A 17,557-nucleotide genomic window follows, 5' to 3' on the forward strand; every position below is an offset into this window, starting at 1 on the left:
TTTTATTTGTTTATTTGTTTTGGTAACTACAAAATGAATATTCAGGCTGTATTGCTATGCCAAGTAGAATTAGCTCTCTGTTTACCAAGAACAAAGAGACGTGTAGAATGAGTATTCAGTGAAATAAACAGTGCTTACAGTGAAGAAAAAAGTCCAAGGAGTGTAGATACTTGTCTCACTACAGGGGTTACAGAGCTGGCAGAGCCCCTGAGTGTAGATGCAGAAGGAGTTCGTCCGCTGTCATAGTTTAACCATCTCCCTGAACAACATTAGCTACGCTGACAGAAGCACTTTTGTTTTGGGATACTTGTCTACCGTAGGGGTTTTCCTGGTTTAGCTAGATCAGGTAGGGGGTATGATTTTTTCCCCGTGTTCTTAGCTAACATCACTACTGCAGCGAAATTTTGTCGTGTAGACCAGGCCTCCCTCATGGGAAGGTGAATAAGTTATACCAGTATAAGGGCTTATCTACTCTACTGGGGTTGTTACAACAGCTTAGCTACTGTGTGCAGCTATGCCACTGTAACTCCATAGTGTTAGAAGCACACTACAATGACAGAAGTAGTATGTCCCTATCCTGGCCCTCCCCAAGCAAAGGTAGCTGGTCAACGGGAGAATACTTCTGTTGACCTACCCATGTCTACACCAAAGGTTTAGGTCAGCATAGCTGCAGCACCCAGAGGTGTGGATTTTTCACATGCCTGAGCACCTTAGCTATGTCAGCCTAAGTTTTAAGTGTAGACCAGGGCTAACAAAGCAGTTCTTTTGGACAAAATGAGTATTCTTTGGTGTTTTGTGATAAACTCATCCAGAACACTCTATTACTGAAAAAAAATCTTCCACTCCAGTGGAATCAAAACCAGGAAGAGGTACCACTTAGTGAAATAAAAGTACTTTCTTAATTTCAGAACCATAGAATAGGTCACCACAAATGCATTCATTTTTTTATTTTGAAAATATGGTCAGTTTATGCTACAGCTCCCCTCCTCTCCTTGTCGCTAGAGGAGTAACTCCAGTTTAGGGATCCTGGCTCCTTCTCAGTTTCCTTCCTGTCCCACATAGCCATATAAATGCTTCTTTTCAGTCACTAAGAGCAGAGTTATTGTGGCTGGGTGAGAGTGATTGTGAGCATCTAGGTTCAGTTCTTCAAAGATATTTAGGTGTCTATCTGCTGTGGCAGTGATATGCTTGAATACGTTGGAGGATCTAGGCCCTAATGACTCCGTCTGGCTAGCAATGGCTGGGTGTCTGAGCCTCTGTGATACAGTTTGACTAGGTAATTGAACGTAGCCAGGTAACTAGATGATTAAGTGCATTTCTTTCACTTGCTGAGTGAGCATGGTGGGTGCAGCTACGGAGTTCTTCTAGAGACACAGTGATGATAGTATTCTATACTTTTTAAAGGATTCACAATTAGGGCTATGCAGAATGTTGTAGTTCAGTTTCAAGGACATAGAAATGTTTCTCACGGCTTCAACCTGAAACCACAGACAGGCTCAGGTTCACTTGAATCCATGCCCAGGTTTGCTAAAAAAGAGTTTGTGAACTATTCAGTGAACCTGGGCTGTGTTTCAAGTTTGCTGAGAAACAGAAAACCAGCCATTTTCCACCTACTTTCAGGTTTAGTTACAAGCATTTTACATAACTTTCTTTGCAGTGCATGACAAAAAGAGACCATACAATTAATTCTACTACAAATAATAGTTGATTCTCAGGAATGATATTGAACAAATCAGAAGCATCTGTGGCTTGGACATCTTCATATGTGTTCATTTTCTTCATATTTGTGAAGTAAATTGAGTGTGGGAAATCACAGAAAAGACTTGTAAATAATTTGGAAATTCAAATGGCTTTTGGATCTGAATGAAATGTTTAAAAATTATGTTTGTGAAATGGAATTGAGAGATCACATAGTACCTTGTCAGTCAGAGAACAATCACAAATAAAAATGAACTGTGTGTTTATCAAAACTAAGGGCACGTCTATACTTACAATGTGTGGTAAAGATGCTGCATACTGACAGGACAGAGCTCTCCCATCAGCATAAATAAAACACCCACGCAAGTGGCAGAAGCTATGTCGGTGGGAGAAGCTCTCCCACCGACATAGTGCTAATAATTTATGTCACTCAGGAGGGTGAAATATTCACAGCCCTGAGTGACATAAGTTTTGCTGACATAAGTGATAGTATAGATATAGCCTAATACTCAGAAGCCATGTTACTTACCCACGAACAAAAGCAAACTTATGGCTAAGTCCCTTTGTGGATCTGGCTTTAGGGCCCAGATCCACAAAGGTATTTAGATCCTAACTTCCATTAAAATCAGTGGAAATTAGGAGCCTAATAGTGACTAACCTTACTCAAAATAATGAATAGCTGAAGAGAACAACCCACAGTTCTAAAGAGAGAGGGGGCAGTAGAGGGAATAAAGCAACAATGGGGATGTCAGGGTCTTGAGATTTATGTAAGTAATTAATAAACTACCTAAGGCTATCAGCTAAATGGTTCTTTACACAATTGATTCCCTTGGGACGAATGAGATAAGGAAAACAGCATTCAAACTCCATGGCCAAAACTTTGGCCAAGATCTTACAGTGCTGGCTAATCAGAAATAGCGGCCTGTTTCGACAATATACCCGCACAGACTTTCCTTTCTACAGCAGAAAAGAAATGAGAGCCCATATCACTCTTGGGGATAGTATTCCTGATTGTTTACAGTATGCTATCAAGTGATATTCTGCAGAACTAAGAGGGGAATCCATCAGGAGAAGTGATTACCCATATGAGAGTTCTTTGATTGCTTCCTTATTTTCCTCGAGTGAGATAGGGCCTTTGAGTATTGCATAATCATGTGGCACAATCTTATCTAACTGAAGCCCATTAAATAATTGTGAGTTTTCATATGTAACACTGGAGCCACAGAGATAATTGCAAAAATTGGAAAAGAGTTTGTTTATATACTGAGTTGTATGTGTAATATGAATTTTCATCCTAAATTACAGAAATATAGGTGATCCATATATGCAACATTTGTTTCAAATGATGGGGTGTTTCTCCTATAGTCACATTCTTGTTGTTTAAGATGAAATAAAGTGTGCCTTGCCTTTCGAGTGAAATTCAGTGGGAAAAGAAAAGAAAACCTCATCTGAGTGAATTTAGAAACAAAACAAAATCGTTCATCATACTAAAAAAATAGACAATTACAGCATTGCCCTGTTGTTATTTTGGTTATCCCTTAGGTCAGGAGTCAGTCATATACTATGATGATAGGCACTATTATAAGCATTGTATATAGATATAAGCATAACGCACTATTATAGGCATTGTATATGGCTATAAGGATAAGGAATACATTATTTAATCTATATCTTTGGAAAAAAGAATCAAGGCAAAGTGAATAGTGAAATACAGTTCTACTACTACAGAAAGCTAATAGAGCTTCACCTTTAGCTGAAGTGTTAAAAGCCTGTGTTTTGGGACCAAGCAGTCTCCCTAAAGAGTCATATCTGTAGTGTAAATAGCCAGTATAGGACCAGATCTTGAACCCCTAGTTATGCTGAACCACTCCAGAGGGACAGAGGAACCATAAAGCTGGCAGATTTGGCCCCCTGATTATTCATCCTGTTTAGGGGAATTCCTGGGTGGCATAGAAAAGATTAGTTTAGGAAGAAGAAGTATTCTTCATACTCTTTTCCAACTGGTGTATTTAACTATTCTGCATTACCATAGCTTTTATATTAACACCCCAGTCAAAGCAAACAGTTTCCCAAATCCACCTGTTATGGAGTCAAATCCTGAATTCCTTACACAGGGCCCATAATCACACAAAGAGGACCCTGTGCCGACAGATGCTCCTCCAAAGGGAGCCCATGATGTTCAGCTCTGTAAAGCTGGAGGAGGCAGAGAATGAGGGTGCCTGGTGGCATCTCTGGGTTCAGCCCTTCTCCAATCCATGAGAAACTAGTGCAAATAATGTTGCTTATGGGTGTATTAAATTTTATCATTTCTTCTTCTCTGCTGTGAAACCCTCCCCTGAGCAAGGGGCTCAGCAGTAGATCAAAGGCAAATTGCATTCTTCAGTTCCTGTATATTTTATAACATCTGTGGATTAAGAGACCCTGACTTCATCACCGCCTGTGTGTGTGTGTGTGAGTGAGAGAGAGAGAGACAGCCATGATCCCACAGAAGAATGCATAGGCATCTCTGTGAGTTGGAAGCTCAGTTTTCTCTCCCATAGTCAGTATATTAATACACAGGGAAGGTTGGAGACCCTATGGAGTCTTTACTCAATCCTTCTTCAGGCAAACTCCACTTTTTAGCCCATTTTGGAAAAGGTTTGGTAAAGAGCTACAAGGATAGTTTGAGGCCTGGAAAACATTCCTTGTAGTGAAAGTCTAACGCTAATCAATCGATTTAGCTTAACAATCAGAAGGTGAAAAGATGACTTGATCACAGTCTACAAGTACATAAGGAGAATATTTCTGATGGTATAGGGTTCTTCAATCTAGCAGAGAACGGTATAACAAGATCCAGTAGCTGGAAGTTGAGGCTAGGCAAATTTGGGCAAGAAATCAGGTGTAAATATTTTACAGTGAGGATAATTAACTATTGGAACAATTTACCAGGGGTTGTGGTAGATTTTTCCATCCCCTGAAGTCTCTAAATCAAGAACGGATATCTTCTTAAAAACCATGCTCTAGCTCAATCAGATGAGCTTGATGAAGGAACCAGTTGGTATAATTCTAAGGCCTATGTTATGCATGTCAGAGTAGATGATTGCAATGGTCCCTTCTGACCACAAAAATATATGAATCTGTTAATCATCTTCCGTTAACTGGCTTCATATTCCAACTTTTATATACCTACAAAACACCCTGACATTTTGCATTTGCTCTTGGTATGTATTCAGCCACATTACTCCTACTTTCCCCCCTAGATTAAGCATTCTCCAACTCTATTTTTCCCCCACTTTCATCAATCATTAGTAAAAAGAAAGTTGGTCACATTTTATAGTAAAGTTCAATTTAAAATATATGGTTTATATGGAGTTAACAGATGTGATAATCATGGGCCCTAAAGATAAAGCATGACCAGAAAGCCTTGGTATTATAAAATTACTTCAATTCTCTCTTTAAGCACTGATCTGTCCTGTGTCCTGAAACATTTCTGTTATATAATTGCATTGGGGTTTTGTTTTTGTTTTTGTTTTTGTTTTTAAACAAGCAAGTAACTTTGACTCTTTGTACCAAATTTCAGTTTTAAGAACAAAGCTACATCAAGGAGGACTTGATGTGTCTTATTTCAGGGCAACATAAAAGATCCGAAAGAGATTCTCTGCTGCAGTATTTGATATAAGTAACATGACGGCAGCCAAAGTGCAAGAAAATTCAGTAGTTGCAATATTCCCTTTCTCTAGTTCTTAGTAATATTATTTCTAAATCTGTTTATAAAAACACCTGCACTTAGACTGAAGTGAGGATCAGCCTGACACCCATAGTGCCTATATGGACCAAAACCTCACTGATGATATGGACATGTAATATTTTTTTATTTCCACTGACTACCTCAGTCTAACATACTGTGAAAACAGCAAACAGAATAAACTAGATTTAGGTCCAGAAAGGAAGAATCCAAGAAAAAAAAATGGTAATACAAGGATTACTAGTAAAAATCCATTCTAGGAAACTACAGACTATCTACTGATATTTTAAACCACAAGGCAATATACTGTATGTTGCTCCCAAATTACTATTTTCAGTTATATATCAGACTGCAGCAAATTACTATACTTTATCAGCAGTTCAATATGAAGTGAAAAGATACAACATGGTCAATTTTGTTGGTCAAGTGATCATCTTCACAGTACTTGTGGCCCACAAACTTGATTTGGGAAAAGGAAATTGGAGAAGAATTGGAGAAGTTAAAGGAAAAATGCAGTGATTCATTAGAAAATTTTAGGGTCTGGATCCAGCAAACACTATTAGGCACAGATCCTGATTCAGGAAAGCATCCCTATTTGAGAAACCCCTTAAACAATGGGATTTAAGCACTTCCTAAAAATTAAGCATATGCTTAAGTATTTTCCTGAATAGGGATGTATCTAAGCATGTGCTTGCGTGCTTTCCTGTATTTGGACCATAGTGCTTACTGCCATGTTTAGACTCATTACTACAAATGGCTGTTACCTGGTATAATTTTTAGACCACTGCTATAATGGGATGACTAATAGTCACAAAAGTGACTTTACTCATGAGTAAATCTATGGAGTTCAATGAGGGGACTCACACATATAGTTAGCTGCAGAATTGGAATTGAATAATGTGTATGTTAAGAATCACTTTTCCAATTTTTTTAAATAAGTCACTCTTTCAATATTTTCATAACTTAGCATAATGCTAGTGTTTTTTTGTAAAGACTTGCATTTTGCTGATACTTCATTAGATAGGACTTCTTGCTAGGCAGCAGAGTACAGTCAGGTTAGAGTTGGTTAGCGAACATTAATTAACAAATTTATTCCATTAATGTTGTGACTTTATAGAATAAATTATTCCACTAATTCTGTTGTTTTTATTTATCCATATTATAAACAGGGGTGAACAATTCACTGATATATTAGTCAAATAATTAGTTAGATTAATTTCATTTTTAAAAACCCTCAAAAATATCCAAAGAATTCTTTTAATTTTTATCCTAGATCGCTTTCAAGGATAGGAAATGCAATTCACCATCTGTTGCCACATCATGACTCAGGGTTAGAATTTCTACCATCATGTTGCTTTGGGTGCCCCATCATGTGTATTTCCAGGATCAAAACTTTATCAGTAAATGTTTATTTAGCAGTCAAAAGTTCCAATCCTTATCACAGTTTGATAAAGAATTACCTCTAATTCACTACATGATGAGAAGGTCTTGTGTAGGTCAATATTGCCAACCCCAAATACAAATAATAACTGTTCAAAAATTATGAATCAAGCCCACCAAAATCATAAGACTAGCTTTAAAATCATAGATTTTTAGAAATAAACGTACCCTTAAAAGTTATCTTCTGGTAGCCTTTAGGGTTGGCAACACTGTAAATGGGTGAATTTCACCCTTAAAGCAAACTTTTTAGAAGAGAACTGTTACCAGAGTCCTTTCTGGTGCTGCTGTTCTAACCACACATGCTGTTTCTGTAGGTTAAACATAAAATTAATATTGCTGACATTAAAAGCATAGATTGGAATCTGTCCATGCAATAGGGGAAAAAGAATTCTGCTTTTACTAGATGTAAGATAAATACAAGTACAATAAGTAACAATGGTAGCAAATTGGCCATGTACGTAGAAATAAATCTTACTAAAAGGTCAGAGAATAGCAAGATCATATTACAAGTGAAATAAAGTGAAGAGAGACCTCTGAAGAGTGATTTTTATTTTATTTATTTATTTTTCTTGATGGGAGTAGATGGGTTCTTTCTCTTGAGCAACTTTTTAACCCCAAGGCAATGACTTCATACTTTCTGTAAAAAGAGTAGCACACAATTATATATAAATTAGGGCTGTCAAGCGATTAAAAAAATTAATTGTGATTAATCGCACTGTTTAACAATAATAGAATACCATTTATTTAAATATTTTTGGATGTTTTCTATATTTTCAAATATATTGATTTCAGTTACAACACAGAATAAAAAGTGCAGAGTGCTCACTTTATATTTATTTTTTATTACAAGTATTTGCAAAGTAAAAAAACCAAAAGAAATAATATTTTTCAATTCATCTAATACAAATGCTGTAGTGCAAACTCTTTATCATGAAAGCTGAACTTACAAATATAGAATTACAAAAAAAACTGCATTAAAAAAATAAAACAATGTAAAATTTGAGAGCCTGCAAGTCCACTCAGTCCTACTTTTTATTCAGCCAAGCGCGAAGACAAACAAGTTTATTTACATTTGCAGGAGATAATGCTGCCCGCATCCTGTTTACAACATCACCTGAAAGTGAGAACAGGTGTTCGCATGGCACTGTTATAGCCAGCATCCAAGATATTTACATGCCAGATGCGCTAAAGATTCATATGTCCCTTCATACTTCAACCACCATTCCAGGGGACATGTGTCCATGCTGATGACGGGTTCTGCTCAATAACAAACCAAAGCAGTGTGGACCAAAGCATGTTCATTTTCATCATCTGAGTTAGATCCCACCAGCAGAAGGTTGATTTTCTTTTTTGGTGGTTTGGGTTCTGTACTTTCTGCATTGGAGTATTGCTCTTTTAAGACTTCTGAAAGCATGCTCCACACCCTGTCCCTCTCAGATTTTGGAAGGCACTTCAGATTCTTAAACTTTGGGTCAGTTAGAAATCTCACATTAATTCCTTCTTTGCATTTTGTGAAATCTACAGCGAAAGTGTTCTTAAAATGAACATCATGTGCTGGATCATCATCCGAGACTGCTATAACATGAAATATATGGTAGAATGTAGATAAAACAGAGCAGGGGACATACAATTCTCCCCCAAGGAGTTCAGTCACAAATCTAATTAATGCATTATTTTTTTAACAAGTGTCATCAGCATGGAAGCATGAAGGGCCATATGATTGTTTAGCATATCTGGCACGTAAATACCTTGCAATGCCAGCTACAAAAGTGCCATGCAAATGCCTGTTCTCACTTTCTGGTGACTTTGTAAATAAGAAGAGGGCAGCATTATCTCCTGTAAATGTAAACAAACTTGTTTGTCTTAGCAATTGGTTGAACAAGAAATAGGACTGAGTGGACTTGTAGGTACTGAAGTTTTAAATTGTTTCGTTTTTGAGTGCAGTTAAGTAACAAAAAAAATCTACATTTGTAAGTTGTACTTTCCCGACAAAGAGTACTTGTATGAGGTGAATTGAAAAATACTATTTCTTTTGTTTATCATATATACAGTGCAAATATTTATAATAAAAAATAATATACACTTTGATGTCAATTACAACACAATTTATATGAAAATGTAGAAAAACATCCAAAATATTTAATAAATTTCAATTGGTATTCTATTGTTTAACAGTGCAATTAAAACTGTGATCGATCCCGATTAATTTTTTAATCGCGATTAATTTTTTTGAGTTAATCGCGTGAGTTAACGGCAATTAATCGACAGCCCTAATATAAATATAAAAAATAATAATAACAACTTGCAAATGAGGGATTATCTTTCCACTGAGGGTCTTAAACCATTCCCTTCACCAAAGTAGCTGAGGGTTTCATGTTTGAAGTGCTGTGACACTTCCAAAATATCAGACAATCTGCAAGGCAAATCTCACTGCATTAATAAGTAAATAATATGTAAGAGCCACAGTGATCTTGGGTATGTACAAGAGTCATGGGGAGGGATCTCTTATTTAGTGCAAAAAGGCTTCATGACATAGACAACATACTGCATATAATACAGTCCTGTTATTACCCAGAGAACTCTACAATTACCAAAGTAGTCTCTTTCTTTTGTTCTATCTGCTTGAAATAATATTTTCACACTCACAAAAATCCCCTGAAATAAAGACAGGATAAATAAAAGTGTCTGGCATAAAAGCCTTCTCTCCTACATATATGAAGAGGAAAGTAATTAGAAGCAGATACGATATAAATAATATGCATGAATACATTAATTAATACATCTAAACCAAATATTTGGCCTTGTAGAAGAAATCTGACAGTTAGTTACAATGCAGTCTTTAAAGGTCCCTGCTAATTCCCATTCAGATGCAGTGAACACAGTGGGCTAAATTCATATGTGGTATAAAATGGGGACAAATTATTGCCTTTTACCACATATAACTGTAGCCTGTTGAGGGCTTCTCTTCACTGGAAATTTAGATTGTGTTCATAAGAATGTAAGAACGGTCATACTGGGTCAGACCAAAGGTCCATCTAGCCCAGTATCCTGTCTTCTGACAGTGGCCAATGCCAGGAGCTCCAGAGGGAATGAACAGAACAGGTAATCATCAAGTGATCCATTCCCTGTCCCAGCTTCTGGCAACCAGCGGCTAGGGACACCATCCCTACCCATCCTGGCTAATAGGTCCATCAATGGCTATCTTCCATGAATTTATCCAGTTCTTTTTTGAACCCTAATATAGTCTTGGCCTTCACAACATCCTCTGGCAACAAGTTCCACAGGTTGACTGTGCGTTGTCTGAAAAAATACTTCCTTTTGTTTCTTTTAAACCTGCTGCCTATTAATTTCATATGGTGGCCCCTAGTTCTTTTGTTATGAGAAGGAGTAAATAATACTTCCTGATTTGCTTTCTCCACACCAGTCATGATTTTATAGACCTCTATTATATCACCCCTTAGTCGTCTCTTTTCCAAACTGAAAAATCCAAGGCTTATTAATCTCTCCTCATATGGAGACTGTTCCATACCCCTAATCATTTTTGTTGCCCTTCTCTGAACCATTTCCAATTCCAATATATCTTTTTAGAGATGGGGTGACCACATCTGCATGCAGTACTCAAGATGTGGGTGTACCATGGATTTATATGGGGCAATATGATATTTTCTGTCTTATTATCTATTCCTTTCTTAATGATTCCCAACATTCACGAACAAGGTCAGCTCCCAGACTGCTGCGCTGGGCATCACAGCATGGGGAGTAGGTGGCCAGCCCTCTGTGGAGAAAGAGGTGGTTAGGGACTATTTAGAAAAGCTGGATGTGCACAAGTCCATGGGGCTGGACGCGCTGCATCCGAGAGTGCTAAAGGAATTGGCGGCTGTGATTGCAGAGCCATTGGCCATTATCTTTGAAAACTCGTGGCGAACGGGGGAGGTCCCAGATGACTGGAAAAAGGCTAATGTAGTGCAATCTTTAAAAAAGGGAAGAAGGAGGATCCTGGGAACTACAGGCCAGTCAGTCTCACCTCAGTCCCCGGAAAAATCATGGAGCAGGTCCTCAAGGAATCAATCCTGAAGCACTTACACGAGAGGAAAGTGATCAGGAACAGTCAGCATGGATTCACCAAGGGAAGGTCATGCCTGACTAATCTAATCGCCTTCTATGATGAGATTACTGGTTCTGTGGATGAAGGGAAAGCAGTGGATGTATTGTTTCTTGACTTTAGCAAAGCTTTTGACACGGTCTCCCACAGTATTCTTGTCAGCAAGTTAAAGAAGTATGGGCTGGATGAATGCACTATAAGGTGGGTAGAAAGTTGGCTAGATTGTCGGGCTCAATGGGTAGTGATCAATGGCTCCATGTCTAGTTGGCAGCCGGTATCAAGTGGAGTGCCCCAAGGGTCGGTCCTGGGGCCGGTTTTGTTCAATATCTTCATAAATGATCTGGAGGATGGTGTGGATTGCACTCTCAGCAAATTTGCGGATGATACTAAACTAGGAGGAGTGGTAGATAGGATACAGAGGGCCCTAGACAAATTGGAGGATTGGGCCAAAAGAAACCTGATGAGGTTCAACAAGGATAAGTGCAGGGTCCTGCACTTAGGATGGAAGAACCCAATGCACCGCTACAGACTAGGGACCGAATGGCTAGGCAGCAGTTCTACAGAAAAGGACCTAGGGGTGACAGTGGACGAGAAGCTGGATATGAGTCAACAGTGTGCCCTTGTTGCCAAGAAGGCCAATGGCATTTTGGGCTGTATAAGTAGGGGCATAGCCAGCAGATCGAGGGACGTGATCGTTCCCCTCTATTCGACATTGGTGAGGCCTCATCTGGAGTACTGTGTCCAGTTTTGGGCCCCACACTACAAGAAGGATGTGGATAAATTGGAGAGAGTCCAGCGAAGGGCAACAAAAATGATTAGGGGTCTGGAACACATGACTTATGAGGAGAGGCTGAGGGAACTGGGATTGTTTAGTCTGCAGAAGAGAAGAATGAGGGGGAATTTGATAGCTGCTTTCAACTACCTGAGAGGTGGTTCCAAAGAGGATGGTTCTAGACTATTCTCAGTGGTAGAAGAGGACAGGACAAGGAGTAATGGTCTCAAGTTGCAGTGGGGGAGGTTTAGGTTGGATATTAGGAAAAACTTTTTCACTAGGAGGGTGGTGAAACATTGGAATGCGTTACCTAGGGAGGTGGTAGAATCTCCTTCCTTAGAAGTTTTTAAGGTCAGGCTTGACAAAGCCCTGGCTGGGATGATTTAGTTGGGGACTGGTCCTGCTTTGAGCAGGGGGTTGGACTAGTTGACCTCCTGAGGTCCCTTCCAACCCTGATATTCTATGATTCTATGATTCTGTTTGCTTTTTTGACTGCTGCTGCACATTGAGTGGATGTTTTCAGAGAACTATCCACAATGACTCCAAGATCTCTTTCTTGAGTGGTAACAGCTAATTTAGATCCCATCATTTTATATGCATAGTTAGGATTATGTTTTCCAATGTACATTACTTTGCATTTATCAACACTGAATTTCATCTGCTATTTTGTTGCCCAGTCATCCAGTTTTGAGAGAGCCTTTCGTAGCTCTTCACAGTTTAGATTTGCAGTTTACATTGAGAAGTCAGGTTAACTAACATGATTAAACCTGACTTTGCAATCATTGGGAGAAGTTATTATTAACATGAAGTCAGCTGGTTGTGGTAGAACCTATAGTTCCAGTAGGGTTCACCCACAATAGCTGACATGAAGTTAGTCATTCATTTCAGACATGACCCCCCCACTTACATGAGTGTTTGGATTCTGGGAGTCAATGAATGTGATCAATACCAACAACAAAAAATCTTTATAAAATGATGAGGAAATGTAGACAAAATTTCTAAATCTAATCATTATAGTCTTGTGTGAGTAACATAGTAACATAGTCTGGATTGGGCACTGGAGGCTAAAATTATCCTTAAAATGGCCCCATCTGTCTAGATTCAGAGACTTCCTGTGTTACATTGGGCCATGAACGTCCCCAACATAATTCCCAGAGCATATCTTTTACAAATACATCCAACCTTGATTAAAAGTGGTCACTGATGGAGAATCCACCATGATGCTTGGTGAATTGTTCCAGTGGTTAATTACTCTCTGTTAAAAATATACACCTTATTTCCAGACTGAAATTTCCTGCTATTCAGCTACAGGGGGGAATGACATTTTATATAGTCCAGTTTAATCTGTAGTTCTTTATTTTCTCTGGAAGTGCAGCTGTATTTTGGAAAGTTGCTGTAATAATGAGATGGTGGGGCTCCATGCTATTAGCTCTGAATGATTTCTGTGTCAAATGTGCTCTGTTTACAAATAAAAAGTTGTTTTCTTTCTAACTGCAAAGTCAGCCTGAGCTTGCAGAGTCAAGCTGGGTTTTTTTCATTTCACTCCTCATTGCCAGTACTTAAGGTTCTGCAATCCAAATTAGGCCCTCGCTTACTCCTGTGCGATACCTCATTGCCAGATTAGGTCCTCAGTGATGACTCTGCAACCCCATTGCCTTTATAGGTTCACACTGGTGTATATGGCTGGAAGTCATTAAACAGTTCTGCTTATGGAACAGTGATCTGTAGCTTTTTCTTTCCTAGGTGTTTTGGCTCTGCAGGAGTAAAAACTTATTTATATCACTTGAGCAAGCAGATATGACCGGATACACAGTGGGAGCAAGTTTGGTGAAAAATAAGGGGCTGTTTTTACTTAGTCGCTTTTCAAATAGAACCACATGTTAAGATCTTTTGTATGAATACTTCTGCAATCACAACAGACTTCCTTCTTACATGATAGAGTAGAGTCAGACATCAGCAAGATAAATTGTTACAGATGAGCACTTTACAATCTTGGGCAAAAGATAAAGAACATTTCTGCCTTTTTTATATCTGAATCTCAGATCATTTATAAAGGGCCTTGCTTTGAACAGATCTTGAGAGTTGTTATATTCAGGTACTTCCTTATACCTTTCTCTTGATATTTTCAAGATTCTGTTGTAGTTCATTTGATTCTTCCTATTCTTCTATTTTTGTACTTGGCTTCTGAACTCCCTTGGGGAGTGGGAATTCCTTTTACAGCTTATATGGTGCTTACCCACTTTTCCCACTGGGGAAAGTTTTGAGGCTATTGTTATATCTGTCATGATATCAGAAAATAACCCTTATTCAGTAAAAGAAAAAGTTAATCTAACTTGAAAATATTTTGCTTTTAAATTTGGTTTGAACTTTGATGGAAGATTTGCATTGGCTCTTTTTCCATTTGAAAGAGTATGCCCATCTCTAGTCTAAAGTCAACTCTGACTTCACCCTTTAAAGTGAAGAATTATCAGAACTGACTCCAAGAAAGAAAAGCTCTTGAGAATGTGTAGTCTTATCTCACAGAAAGCAAATGGGTTGGCAGAAGCCCATGTGTGACAATCAGGGTCCAGACACCCCAACGGGAGAACAGGTGGTCTGAACACCAAAGAATAAGCAATTGAATCAACTGGTTGTATACAATGTTATTGTGTATAAATATGTCATGTCAGGTCTTTCATGAAAGATTGTAATGTTCTGAACTTGATGGCCATTATGAGGTAAGTATACAGGTTATGGTTATGAATATATGCATGTATATATATATTTGTAAAATTGTAATTGTAACTGGTGCAGCTGCAGCATCACCTCACAACAGGCTTGTGTGTACACGGTCTCTTTGGAGACAGTGGATTTGGGAATTTCTGTGCGAGTCCAGTGACGGGGCTGGCTACTGCAGGGCAATGCCCTTCAAGAGGGTTTGGGAACTGAAGTGCACCAAATGTTACCTGCAAGGCAAAGTAGGGGCTCACAGAGTCCTGATGAGTGTGTTGGGCTAGCTAACAGATTGGAGAGTCAGGAAGCTGACAAAGTTTAGCACCCGCAAATCTCTCTCACTGAGGCAGAGGGGTAAGAAGGTAACTTAGAGTTCTGGACATCATTATAGGTATTGTACCCCAATATCAACAAATTAAGGTTCACACTCCAACACTTGTTAAACAGACTCTAACAGAACCAAATGGGATGGAGCCATGTAAAAACTTATGGTTTATTATTTTGTTTATTTTGGGTAAAGGAAATGGAACAAAGCAAAGTAAAAGATGAATAAAGCTCCAAAAGGCAGATTGAGCAAAGAAACATATGCTAAACTTAGCAAGAAGCAGTTAGAAGAGCTATGCATGCAATGAGGTCTGTCAACGGCTGATCAGAAGAAATTGGAGCTGGTGGCCATGCTGCATTCATATGCCCTGAGGCAGGATGGGGCACCTGCTCCAAACCATGGGTCAGAAGGGTCCCTTGTTCTCCTGCAGGACATGCAGGAAACCAAGAGAGGGTCCCCCAGATGATCGAGCAGAGGCAGCCATGATGGTGACAGGTCCAGGGCTGTTAAGGTTGGCGCAGAAAAGGCTGCTCTTAGTGGAGAGACAGATGGAGCTGGAAGCCAGTGGCCAGAAGGAGGAGACAAAGCTGATGCAACAGAAGCCTGCTGACCAGGACAAACAGAATAGAAGAAGAAGGTCAAGTTACACCCCTGAGACCCAGGAGGAAAGACATAAATGGGTGCCTGATCAGGGTTAGCAGATAAACAGATGTGAGTTGATGGACCCCATCACACTGCGTGTAGCCTGAGTCATTATGGGCACTAAAGGTTGTTCTGGGATTTTGACTGGAAATGTGGGAAATTATTGTTCTTGCTGTGGGGTTTTTTGTAATGATGTAACAGGGCTTAACCATGAGGATCTGCCAGATTCAGTGGTCAAGGGGGGAAACCCTCACTGTGGAAACTGAGTCAATGCTGACTTGTCTGTGGCACAGCTAAAAGATACTGTAGCCCAGGATCTGCTAGGAACAGTGAGTCTCTGGTACAGCTAGGAAATAGCTGTGGACCGGGACTCTACTTGGAGCAGGGAAAAATTGGTGGATGTGGTGAGAGACTGGAACGGCTAAGAATAGCTGTGGAGGAGAATTCTGCTGGGAGCAGGGGAGATCTGGAAAAGAATAGCAAAAGCCAACAGGGTCATAAAGCAATTGCTGGGGGAAATATAGATGTAAAGGAGGGGGAAAGGCACACCTCAATCTATGTGCTTAAGGCAGCCATTTCCAAGAAAATTAAACATATTCAGGGGTTGGAGAAGGTAGCTGATGCTAAAAAGAGGGGGCAGAGGCAAAGCTTATGTCATGGCCAGTGGTCAAAACTCCAGCATCAAACTCACAAGGGGTGTGTGACAATCAGAGTACAGACACCCAAATGGAGAAGAAGGGGTCTGAGCCTCCAAAGAATAAGCAATTGAATCAACTGGTTGTATATAATGTTATTTTGTATAAAATATGTCATGTAAGATCTTTCATGTAAAAGCTTGTTATGCTCTGAACTTGACGGTCATTCTGAGGTATGTATACAGGTTATGGTTATGACTGTATACATGTATGAATATAGATGTAGAAAATTGTAATTGTAAGTGTGGTGTAACTGCAGCATCACCTCCTAACAGGCTGGTGTGTACCCTCTCGCTTTGGAGACAGCAAATTTTTGTGAGTGTCCAGTGACCAAAATTTGGTAATTTTTGTGAGTGTCCAGTGACCGGGGCTGGATGCTGCAGGGCAATGCTCTTCAATAGGGGTCAAGGAACAGAGGTGCACCAAGTATTACCTGCAAGGCAAAGTAAGGGCTGGCAGAATCCTGAGGGGTTTGTTGGGCTAGCTAATAGACTGGAGTGTCAGGGAGCTGACACATTTTAGTATCTGCAAATCTCTCTCTCACTGAGGCAGAGGGATAACAATTTATAGTTCTGGACATGCTGAGAAAGCATCACATCCACAGTTGCCAACTTTCACATGGTAAATCAGCACCCCGACTTTCACAATAAGCCAAAAAGCTTATTCCATCAAGCTAATCCCATTTCAAAACAAGGCCAAAACAAGCCAATCCCTAAGAACCCCAACACTCTATCTGACTAGATCCCCCAGCGTGCAGTCTGGGACTGTGGTGGGCCCGCTGTGCACTTCTGACTCTCTCCCTGCTCTTGCCCCTGCTTTCCGGGAGCTGATAAAAAAAACAGGCAACAAGCTACAGAAAGCAACAAGCTACTAGCCAACAAGCTACAAGCCAAAAACTAGCTAACAAGCAACTCACAAACCAATTAAGCCAAAAAACAAGCCCAAATTCTGCATTGTTGGTTTTTTTGTGGGTTTGGCATGTCTGATCACATCATGTTGAAATGTTTTTATCTGGGAGAGTTCTTGATAGAAATCTGAGCAGGCTCAGAATCCTCTGAAAGATTTGGAACTGTGCATTATAAAGAAGTAATAATGTCAGGAAGGTCTTTTGACATTATGATAAGCCTGGAGAGTGAAGTATAAGTGGTTTATGAGACTACCGTAATCCAAAGAAGTAATCACAGACTTCTTCAGTTTATTTCTGGGTTTGATTTTCTATAGCGCACATCCCCTACTAATTTTTTTATTATGCTAATTTTATTGAACAGATCATTGTAACTTGAAAATTTGTCCAAAAGCCCTAGAGTCGAAATGCTGACTCATTCCATCTGCTGCACTGAAGAAAATTATTATTTTTGATGCCACTGTCCTGAAAATACTTATACACACTCTTAATTTTTGCACGAGTAGTCTTATTAACGTAAATAGATCTTAGATGCATAAAGTT

This window comes from Natator depressus, chromosome 1, assembly GCF_965152275.1.
Source record: "Natator depressus isolate rNatDep1 chromosome 1, rNatDep2.hap1, whole genome shotgun sequence".
NCBI classification, from domain to species: Eukaryota; Metazoa; Chordata; order Testudines; family Cheloniidae; genus Natator; species Natator depressus.